Below are 12,336 nucleotides of genomic sequence, written 5' to 3'. Positions count from 1 at the left end.
CAGTCACTTACCTAATTCATCAGATTTCCACTGCTGCAAATCATATTCTGTATGATATCTCACCTCACCATCACCTTACTGTGCTCCCTGAGCTACGACTCTGAGTAAGGTCCCCATGTCAAGTATGGCTAGGTTGTATCTTTTTCCCCTATGAGAGCTTCTGGTCTGCCATTTTGCTGTTCCCTCTCACCCTTTCAATATTTTGGAAACATTTGACAATAAATGTTATTCATTTTCCATTGAATGTTTGGTAGAATACATAAGTAAAGCCATCAAGTCCTGGACTTTTCTTAATAATACTTTATTGCTGATTCAATCTTCTTACTTATTGGTCTATTCAAGGTTTTATTTCTTCTTGGGTCGACCTTGATATATTGTGTTATTTTTGGAATTTATTGATTTTATGATTTATTGAATTTATGATTTTATCCCCTAAAATCATACCATTTTAACTTAATAATTATTACAAAATATAGGCTAAATATTAAATATTGTTCTAGTATGATCTGTGAAAAATATGTGTTAAAATATAATAGCTTTTTTAAATTAACTATATACTCAGAAGTATGGCATGCTGATATTTTTTCCCATTCTGTAGGTTGCCTATTAACTCTATTGGTTGTATCCTTGGCTGTGCAAAACCTTTTTAATTTGTCTGGGTCCCATTTATTTATCTTTGTTTATACTGTGATTGTAATTGGGTCTTTTTATAAACCCCTTTCTAAGGCAAGTATCTATAAGAGTTTTTCCAATACTTTCTTCTAGAAATATTAGAACTTCATGACTTAGGTTTAAGTCTTTTATCCATCATGAATTAATCTTGTGAGTGGTAAGAGGTACAGATCCTGGTTCAGTCTCTTGCATGTCATTATACACTTTTTCTAGCACCATTTATTGAATAGAGATTCTTTTTCTTATTGTCTGCTTTACCTTTGTCTGCTTTATCAAAGATCCGATGGGAGAATTGGGATGGTTTCATCTCTGGGTTCTTTGCATTCTTTACATCCAATGAAGGGCTAGTAACCTTGACTCCACAAAGAATGCAAGCAAAGTAGCAAGAAAAAGATCAAACAACTCCATTAAAAAGAGGGCAGAAGACATGATCAGAAATTTTTCAAATGAAAGTAGTCTAATGATCAACAAATGTGGAAATATGCTCAACTTCTCTATGCATCAGGGAAATGCAAATCAAAACCACAATTAGGCATCACCTAACCCCAATGAAAATGACTATCAAAAGTCCCAAAGCAACAGATGTTGGCAGAGATATGGAAAGAAAGAAAAGCTCATTCACTGTTGTTGGGACTGCAAACTAGTACAACCTCTTTAGAAAGTAGTTTGGGGTTCCTCGTTAGTATAGTGGTGAGTAAAGAAAAAAATAGAAAGTAGTCTGGGAGTATCTCAAAGAACTAAAAGTAGACCAATCTTTTAATCTCACAATCATACTACTAGGCATTTACCCAAAGGAGAAAATAAACCCCACATTTTACAAAAAAAGACATTTTCATTTGAATGTTTATAAAAACACAATTCTCAATTACAAAAATACGGAAATAACCCAAGTACTCAATACATGAATGGATTAATAAAATGTGGAGTATGTATACCCTGGAGTACTACTCAGCCATAAAAATGTCAGTCTAGTAATTTTGTAATGATCTGGATGGAACTGGTAACTATTCTTTTAAGCATCACCAGAATGGAAAAACAAACACCACATGTACTCAATACTAAATTAGAACTAGCCAATCAACTCTTACGGGCACATAAGGAAGTAATATGCAAGAGAAATCAAGTAAGGGGAAAGGAGGAATAAAGGGAGGGTAAACTCACACTTAGTGGATGCAATGCACATATTTTGGGTGAATGGTGCACTTATAACATTGGCATAAAATGTACAAATGCAAATGATGTAACCAAAATGTGTGCACCCTAGTAAAACTCTGGGGAAAAAAAAGTACCAATAAGTACTAATAAAGATTTCTGAAAAAGGATAATTCACAAAAATGTGGTTTACAAAATCCCAGGAAACTATTTTTTTTTTGTTAGCCTTAGGATTATTAGCATACTAAATGCACATCTGAAGATTAAGCTGGACCTTTGAAGGCCAGTCTGAACAATGAGAGTTTTTTTCCTTCTTATATATATCAAGCAATTTTTAAAAATATATTAAGAAATGTTTCTTTTGAAAAATTCTATTTTCTGTAACATTCTCAATTATGATTTTCTTATATGTACTTTTAATGTGCAATGAAAATCTATGTAGTACTGTTTGACATCAATCAAAACATTTATTCTCATAAAAAAGAAAAGCCTATATTCTCATTGGAACAAAATATTCACATTTCTCTAGAACTTGGTTTCATATTTGGGAGGTTAGGTAAACTGATATTTAAATCTCCTTTCTTCTACATGATCTTACCCTCCTTTATTGTTTTGTTTCTTTTTTTTTTTTCATTTTTTAAAAATTTTCTATACTCATGCAATGGCCAAGGAACTTACTAACAAGGTTTTCATTTTTTTGTGACATTTTCCAGGTCCCTATATAGTTCTCTATATTCATTTCTCCATTAGAAAATACCATTGTCTGTAAACTAGCCTATTATAAAAAAATACATTTCTTAAGGTCACTGCCAAGGTGGCTATCTCAGAACATTCTTAAATTTGTTCAATACAGCACTTGCTAGTATTTGCTGAGGTCTCTGACTTCATATGAATGTTTGACAACTTTTCATCTTCCTTCTGTAGCTGACATGGTTATATATAACCATGGTGAGTTATATAATTAAACTACTTTGGCTGAATTTTTTTATCTTGGGATAGTTAATATATCTATGTCCATAATGTCAAGTAGCATAATGATTTTGCATCCAATTTCTTTTTCCAGATGCTATTAATTCCAAATACAGACAGAAAATTTCCTTCCATTGCAACCACACAAGAGACCATTTTACTCACTAACAGCTTTAAAAAAAAAAAAAAAAAGATTGGATTTCCTTTGTATATTTGGCCATGGAAATTCTTTCCTCAATAGCCTTTAGCTTATAGTCTTTCATCATTTGGACTTTAAATTGGATCTGCATTTGAAAATATATGCTTTATTTTTAACATAGTGAAATAATTCTAATTCTATTTAAATGATGATCATTTTTGGTTTTCCTTCATAATGGAAAATGATAAATGAGGCATAGAAGTTTCTGCGTAATGGACTGAATATTAGTTTAGTCCTTCAATAAGCAATGAAATAATAAGACATTCCTATGTACTATAGGTTATATTTTAAATGCTCTTTATTATCCATTTCTTTTAAAATTTCAACTAAATAATTCTTTTATTATAGAAGTTGTACTGTCACAGTTTATTAAACTTTATCTCTCTTGTCACAATTTTTATGTCAGCCCCCATTAAACTCATTATGTGTTTTAAAAGAAAATGTGTTTGATTTTAGCTGTACTTTCTATTAGCTTAGAAAAGCTATGGGAGAAACAAGAGTTGGATAGTATGGTTTGGGGCAGGAGATAGCCTGAAAGCTAGTGTGCTCAGGGCATCAAACCTCTCTCAGACAGCACAGTCAGTGACAAACGTAAGATATCTGAGATGAGGGGATAGACTAAGAAGATCCTCCATATTCAAGCACTGGGGGCTTTTACCATAGATAATCTTAAGGAAAATACAATGTGAAAATCACTAAATGATAATAGAGTCAGGCAAGAAAATCTAGGGGCAGATAAGAAGAAGGCAAAAAGAAATATCTACATCATTGCTCTTATACTTACCTACCCTAGACTTTACTTTAGAGGATTCTATATACTTAAAGCAAGTAACATAAATATAGGAGAAAACATAGCAGTGCCCATGCTGCTCAGGATCTAATTTCTCAACACTGTGGAACACAATGTATCACCCAACACCAAGTCTTCTGACACTGTTTGGGCCCCAGAGAGATCCTCCTCCTCATCTTGTTCAACCATGTCTGAATTCCAAGGAAATTTGGGGATGTTCCATTGCTGTCATAGGAGAGAAACACAGCTTAATTAAGAATTAATAAAATTAGTACATCATTTTCAAATAGCATACATAAAACAGATCTTTTAAAATAAATTTTTATGAAAAGTTGAATTGCATTTTTGTTGGCTATTGAATTTTAAAGATGAATTAAAATAATATTCCAAAAGTAATACACATGAAATATACAAATAAAGTGGCTTCCCAATATTCTCAGGAAATGTAAATAAGAATAAAAACATTTGTGTGACTATGAAAAAGAATCATATACAGAAAAAAACAAACTATTCATACTATTTTCTGGCCATCACCAATCAGGTAAATATTTTGATTAAGACTGTTTTTTTAAAAATATTGAACAATAAATTGAGATATTCCCTGTTTTCTTTATAATAGTATAGCTTGAAAGAATTTTTAAAAACTTAGAAAGTACAGTATGGATTTAGATATAGCAAATAGACAGTGAAAATCAAAACGTAAATAATGAAGTTACATGCAATAAAATTTAATAGTTTCTGTGACAACATTAATTTAATTCATTATAATTAATGATATTTCATTATAAACCTTAAATATGATATCTAAGGCTACTATCTGAATCTATATACTGTCTGAATAATTTTGTTGATAATTTCAGTTATGAATGTCTCATGTTGGGAGTCGACTTCCTGAGAGGCAAGGACCCCCAGTTTTGAGGAACTGCATTTGAGTCAAGGACTGAATGCAACCTGGACCAGCTGTTTCCTGTTATGGCTGGTTGCTGAACCAGATTAGAATGGAGCCATGCCCTTTTGATCAGCACAGACTGCTGAGGATGCTATTTTGCTCTCAGGCTATGGTTTTGGTTTTTTTTTCAGTTTTTGACTGGGGCTGGGTTTCAACCCACCACCTCCGGCATATGGGGCCGGCGCCTTACTCCTTTGAGCCACAGGTGCTGCCACTCTTAGGCTATTTTTAATCAAGTTATACAATTATGACAAAATCATGCCTTTAAGCTAATGTATATAAAAAGTGTGCAATGAAGCTGAGGTTGCCTTTCCTATTGAAGAAAGGTCCTCCTGATCCCATGATTTTCTGTCTATCTTTTCCATCCCGCCCCAGTCTCCTCCCAGGTTTTCCTAATAACTTTGCTAGGCAGGTTCCTGGCAGTTTCAATAGAGTAAAATATTTCCAATCTGAACTTATTTAAAGACTAAGAATTATAATGATTTAAGAAACATGTAATTGAGTATCATTATGAATTGAAGAAAAATTATCTTAATATCAATTATAGTAATGTTAATTTGTGATTTGTCTGAAATAGTATATATTTATGCTATCTTATGGTTTATGTTAAATAATTCAGACATCACTAGTCTAGCAATATATAATGATGTTGAATGTAGTGGTATTTATATATATTGCTTTCTGTGGTACAAGAAACATATTTCCTATATATACTTCAATTTTGTTTGTATAGAGATATACTTTTCAAGGTGGCAGTTCAGATCATGTATCATTTAACAATTTCTTAGCTGCATGCATAACTTTAATATGAGACTTCTTTTGTATTTTTGTCCAATGTCCTAGGTCAGAGCAAGCTCAATTATCTTAAAGAGTTATTTCTTTTAATAGATATACACATTTCTTGATCACTCTTTTTATAACAACTAATTATGAAAGCAAGACCAAAAATTAAAGGTATTTCAGAGACTTAACTGTGACTCGCCTTTTAATATTTCTCCTATTCACCTTATCAATCCTACTTCTCTATCAAAGTCAGATAGAGAAGTATCAAATATCTCTATCAAATATCATAATATTAGAACTTGTTTCACTTTTTCCATTATTTCACTTACTCCATGATTAAACCAGCCCTATATTTCAAACCAAATATACACAAATTGCCAGAGAATTGCTGTAATTTATTTAAATTGATCAATGGAGGGTGGATATGGTGGCTTATGCCTGTAATTCTAGCACTCTAGACTGCTTGAGGGCAGGAGAGACTAACATGGGCAACATGGTGAACTCTTGCTTCTAAAAAAGTTTTAAAACTGTTTTAAAATCAGCCAGTCACCATGCTACATGTTTGCAGTCCCAGCTTATTGGGAGACTGAGGCAGGAGGATTGCTTGAGCTCAGTGGTTGGAGGCTGCAATGAGCTATGATTGCACCACTACACCCAGCCCAGGCAACAGAGGAACCCTGTTTCAAAAGAAAAAGAAAAGACAAAGTAAGGAAGCTCCTAGGCTGAAAGGATCCTCCTGTCTTAGCCTCCTATGAGGCTAGAAATCTAGGTATGTGCCAGCACACCTGAAGAAAAAAAATTGATAGAAAATTTAATACAAAGTATATCAATCATGATAAATCGACTGACTAAACACACTTTTCTCAAAATAATAAAATTATGTGAAGTAATAATAGTCTCTAATAACTTGGAGTAATATCACTTTTCGAATGTATTTTTTTCTCTAGGTCAAACCAATTATTTAAGGAGTATGAATAACCATAAATATTTGAAGAGAAATCTGTATGCACCAACACTTAAACCCAGAGTTAGCTTTCAAGGAGAAAAATGTATTATTATAGAAAGAGACTATATATATTGATAATTTTAACTGCTGTAATTATTATTTGTTTCTGATGAAACATACAGTACTTTTAAAAATAAAATTAAGAAGTAAAATGTTCAAAGCATGTTGCTAATATTCATCTCTGTTTCCAAACACAAATTTAAAATATGCATACAAATTTAAACTGAAAATGTAATTTTTAGAATATTTTAAGAGAACAGGGTTAAGGCAACACATATACATATTTCTAAAGTTTTACAACATTATTACTTGAAACCTAATACTTTGTTACTGAATCCAGGAATGTATTTCAAAATTCATGTTTCATATTTGAGGCAATGAAATAACTACTAATTCCTTAAAACCAAAACAAGAACATTTTTTATCATTCAGGCATTTAATTAGAACTTCAAAATTAGATTAATTGTAATTGAAAAAGTAATAAAACATAGTTTGGCATTTTTAAGAGGAATCTAAATTAGCACAGTTAATGAAGTTACTTTATTTTTTGCTTTGTCAGTAAGCTTAGTCCCTTTTCCATGACATAGAGTTAAAAACAAATACTCTGTAAAAATAGATGATCTTATTTCTTTTAACTCCCTTGAAAGAGCAGGGTTTATTAAAACAGGTTTTCTTTATTTACAATAACTGCACTTTAAAACAAACTTTTGAGAGAACTCTTGTACATTGATGATGGAAATGTTAATTAATACAGTTATTATGGAAAATAGCATGGCAGTTTCATAAAACAAACAAACAAAAAAACTAAAACTACTCTATCATCCAGAAATTTACTGCTGGTTATACATCCAAAGAAAAGTAAATTAGTATATTGAAGAGATACCTGCACCCTTTACTTATTGCAGCTTTATTCACAATAGCTAAGATAAGAAATCAACCTACACACTCATCAACAGATGAATTGATTTTAAAAATATATAGTGTATATTCACAATAGAATATTATTCAACTGTAAAAGAACACAATTCCATCATTCACAGCATCATGGATGAACTTAAAGGACATTATATGAAGTAAAATATGTCAGGAACAAAAATATAAAAACCACACATACTCCACTCATACACGAGATCTGAAAAAAAAAAAATTATTGAGCTCCAAAGTACAGAGTAGAACAGTGGTGACTTCAGGCTAAGGAAGGTATAGGGGACTATAGGAGAGGTTGTTAATAGGCACAAAGTTATAGTTAGATCAGAGGAATAAATTTTAGTGTTCTGTTGTGCTGGGGGTGAATGTGATCAACTGGTAAACTATAATTTAGTGTACATTATAGGAAACTAAAAGAGGATTCAGACTGTTTATAAGACAAAGAAATTATAAATGATGGATGATGGATCCATTAGTTATACTGACATGCTTATTATACATTGTATGTATGTTTTAAAATATCTATTTTTATCTTATAAATGTGTACAACTACTATATGTAAACTAAAAGAAAAAAGAAATTATGATACTTTACATTTTTAAAAAATTTCAGGTTAAAGTGAGGATACAAACAACCAGGTAACAATATTTGAATTTGTTTGGTAGAGTCCCTCTTGTAGTTGTGTCTCACACCCAAAAGGCCTGCCATACACCCTTACATTGTGCCACTGTAGATTGGTGCCATTGGTGTGGTCTCACTCAATGAGTACACCTCTCCCTCCTCTTCAGGTTTATTGATTTTATTTATTTTTTTGAAAACCAAATTTTGTTTCATTAATTTTCTAATGTGTTTTATAGATGCTGTTTATGTTGAGGTGACCTGAGGTTTGATATCTATCTAAAAGTAGTGTTTTGGAATCTTTAATGAAATTTGGGAAATTTTTATTTATGGCATTTTCCAGTAGGATTTTCATTCCTTTGGGACATTCTTCTTTCTCTTCAGGGATACTCTTAATTTGTATGTTTGAACAAATTGTGAAGTCCGTAATTCTATGAGCAAATGTTCTACTTTCTCTCTCTTCTTTTCTGCCTCTTCAATTGGCTGGCTTAGCTTAAGAACTTTATTTTCTAGCTTTGAGATTCTTTCTGTTCCATGGTCTAATAATCTGTAATTGTTCTTTTCTACTGCATCTTTAAGCTCTCTAATTGACTGCTTCAATTTCTTAAGCTTTGTCATATCCTCTCTATGTTCTTCATATCTTTCATTTATTTTTTGATCGGTTTTTCTACTTTCTTATCAATTCTCTTTATTGCCTTTGCCATCTATATTTTAAATTTCCTTTATACTATTTCTATTCATTCTATATAAGTGGAATCCTCTGTGGTAGCTGCCTCATGTTCCCTTGGTAGGTTTGCTCTGTTTTCATTTTTCATGGTGCCAGAATTTTTGTGTTGATTCTTCCTCATGTGTGTATTATTCTTGCTCAATACCTTCTCATTCTTTTTCCTACTTTCTACCTCCTTTGCTTTAAATTTCCATGTGTAAGAGTTTAGATGTTAAGTGGCCTTTTGGTAAAAGGCTAAAACAAAGATAAGGCCAGAAGAAAGGTAAGGGTAAAGAGCAAGAAGGGAGGAAAAAAGGAATAAGATAAAGAGAAATATAGAAGAAGGAGGGATGAAAGAAAAGAATTTGGGAGAAGGAAAGAAGAAAGACAGAAAGAGAAAGAGAGCAACAGGAGAAATGTTGGTGTTTGGGAAGGCACCAATTCCAGGCTACACCTACAAATCCAGGCTTTTGAGCTCTGGGTTGGGTGGTTACTTCAAAGTCAGGAACTCCTTACTCATCTGAGAAAAATTAAGACCCTCACTTCTGCCAAAGATAGAAAATAAATCAGCAGTATTTTACAGTGGGGACCTACTAATATCATCTTCCCAAAGACTAAAGCCAGAAAGACACTCTAAACTGTGACCTCATAATCTTCTTGAAGCAGACCAATGCAGTGCATCCCTAGAACAAAGAGAAAAGAGAAAAAATAAAAATACATAAAGATAATTAAAAATACAATTATATAAGATAAGGAATATCTTAGCTGTTGTATAAGAAATTGGTGTGGTAAGATGAGAAAAGTTAAAAATATCTACCAAAAGAGAGAAAAAAGGAAAGAAGTAAAAAATAAAGAAAGAATAAAAGGGGTTGCAAAGTCTTAACAAAAATGGAGGTGCCCTTGATATTGAAGAAAGTAAAAATGAAAAAATAAAAATACAACCAACTCCCCCCCCCCAAAAAAAAAGCAGCAAAAATCACAACAGGAAAAAAAACTAAGAAAAAATTGAGAAGAGGAGGAAAAAATAAAGTTAATATATATAGGTGTGTGTATATTTATGTATGTATACGTGTGTGTGTGTGTATACGTATATACATGCAATATATTGCCTGGTTACCAAGTCACATTGCAGTATTAGCATTTGGAGAATATCCATGAAGGCTGAAAGCCACTTTCTAGTTGCAGAGGAGATTTGGTCCTGTCTTCCTGACTTATTTTCTCTCAATTAGTGCCTGGTTGCTTTGTCTGCATGCAGTAGCTGTGGAATTGGTGTCCTAAAGTTCTTGCCAGATTCCTTATGAGTCACATCAAACAGTGCCCCCTGACAACAAAGTGGCCTTCCCAGGGGTGTGGGGGCCATTCATCTCACTCTAAGGATGGTTGTCCAAGCTCAGCAAGTACACCACATCTGGCTGTACACTAGGACACTGAGGACCATTCCTCCTACACAGCCTTCCCACAATGGTGGCACCCAGCTAGTAGCCAACTGATAGCAGCTCCACCTCACTTGGCATTCAATCCCTGTCATTGAATAGTGTGTGAGTCCACTCATTCATTTAAGCATCCAAGGTAGCTCTAGCAAAAATTTTAGATCAAAATCAAAAAATTATAGGACAACTCTTTCCTGTCCCTACTCCTCCTCATGCTTTCCATACTAGTTTTCCTCATCTGCAGACTTCCTGGAGTCCACCACTGCTTCCCTGTGCCCTGAAAGTGATGTCCCTGGGCAAATTCCTACAGCCATAGGTGGATGGAGTTCTCTTCCCCTGTCTCCCTGTGAGTGGCTAGTAAGGAGCTGTTTTTGGTCTGCCATTTCACTCTGCTCACTGATACCTTACATATTTGTGTTTCTTTTCCTTTGCCTGCCAGAAATTGCATTGCATGTAACATCATTTTCTCCACCATTTTCTTCTTTGGGTAAATATACTAAAAATGATTTTAAGTCAGCATAACTGCTTTGCTCTCTAGGTAAATTCTAAACTTAACTTGAATGATAATATTTGTATTATATAAAACACAACCAGATTGGCTTCTTGTTCAAAATGTCCTCTAGGTACAGTACACAACTACAACAGGGACTCTACCCAAAAAATGCAAACATTGTAACTTAATTGTTTGTACCCTCACATTAATCTGAAATAAAAACTAAATAAATAAAAATGGGAAATAAAATAAAATAAAATGGCCTCTGGATAATCTGTTAATGAAGTTTCTTTTAAATTTAATTCATTCAAAAATGTTTTTTAATTGTCTATCAAGCTCAGTTCAATGTACAACACAAAGAAACTTTGTTTCTAAACTCAGGAATATACATTTTGTTTGAGAAGAGGCTGGGCAGATAATAAACAAGAAAAACAAAATCACACCCACACAAAACAGTCTTGGCTAGTGGTACATGGTATGATAGGCAGAGAAAAGACTATTGTGACACTGAGCAATGGGAGGATTAAATTGATTGGCCGAGGGCAACCTGTGAAAAGGCATAGTTTTAGACAAGACATGATATAAATGCCAAGATGCCAATCATTTGAAGATATGAAAGAAGAGTATTATAGACAGAAGTAATAGTAAACACAAATTCTGTGAACTATCTCAAAGAAAGCCAGTGTGGCTAGGTTATCACGACCAAGGGGAGAACTACTTAGGTGATTTCTAGCAAAAAAGCAGAAACCAAATAATTGTAATCCATTGCAAGAATTTTGAACATTATTATAAATATAAATAAATGTTTCCAGTGGGTTTTAGATTAATGATTGATGAATGATTCAAATATTTACCCCGACTAATGCTTATAGATTACGATAAGAAGAGAACTTACACTGGCAGGCAAAGGAAAAGAGACCAGTGAAAGGATTCCTAATACAGTCTAGTATAGAGATAATCATGGTCTGGCCAAGTATGTTAGTGGTACAGTGGAGAGAAGTGAAACAATCTGTGATATATTTTGGAGATAGAGATTAAAAAATACTGTATTTGCTAAAGGAAATGTTAAAGAAAATATGAAATGCAGCAAAAATTCTCAAGCTTTTGGTTTAAACAGCTGAGTTAGTGCTGGTGCAGTATGCCAAGATAAAGAAACACAAAGAAATGATACATTGAGGAGAGAAAAGCAAAAGTTTTCTTGGATTATCTTGAACTGCACATGCCTGGTAGTTATCAAAGTGGAGATGTGAAGTATCGGTTGGTGATATGAGTCTAAATATCAGGTGAATGCTTAGGGACAGAGATAGACATTTGGAAATCTAAGCAAATAGATGTTATTTGTAGTCAGAGAACTGCATGAAGAAGACGACATATTCAGAGGAGAGACATGTGTTTGATGATAGGGGACTGATCAAAGGTTAGATGTCATAACAGTGGTGTCAGGCATCAGACACTCGGATGGAGTGGCCGACAGGTAGAAAAAGTAGAGTGTGACAGAGAGAGCAGAATACAAAGGAGCAAAGTGATTTAGAAACAGGAAGTGGTATTTTACATTAAATCTGCTAATTCATCAATTAAGATAAGAAAAGAAAAGCAACTTTTACCAGGATAGGAATTATAGGTTTCCTTGATACCAAAGATT

This window comes from Otolemur garnettii, unplaced genomic scaffold (assembly GCF_000181295.1).
Source record: "Otolemur garnettii isolate 467f Iridium unplaced genomic scaffold, OtoGar3 scaffold00143, whole genome shotgun sequence".
NCBI lineage: Eukaryota > Metazoa > Chordata > Mammalia > Primates > Galagidae > Otolemur > Otolemur garnettii.
The sequence above is the reverse complement of the archived record's forward strand: the minus strand, read 5'-3'. Positions refer to the sequence as shown.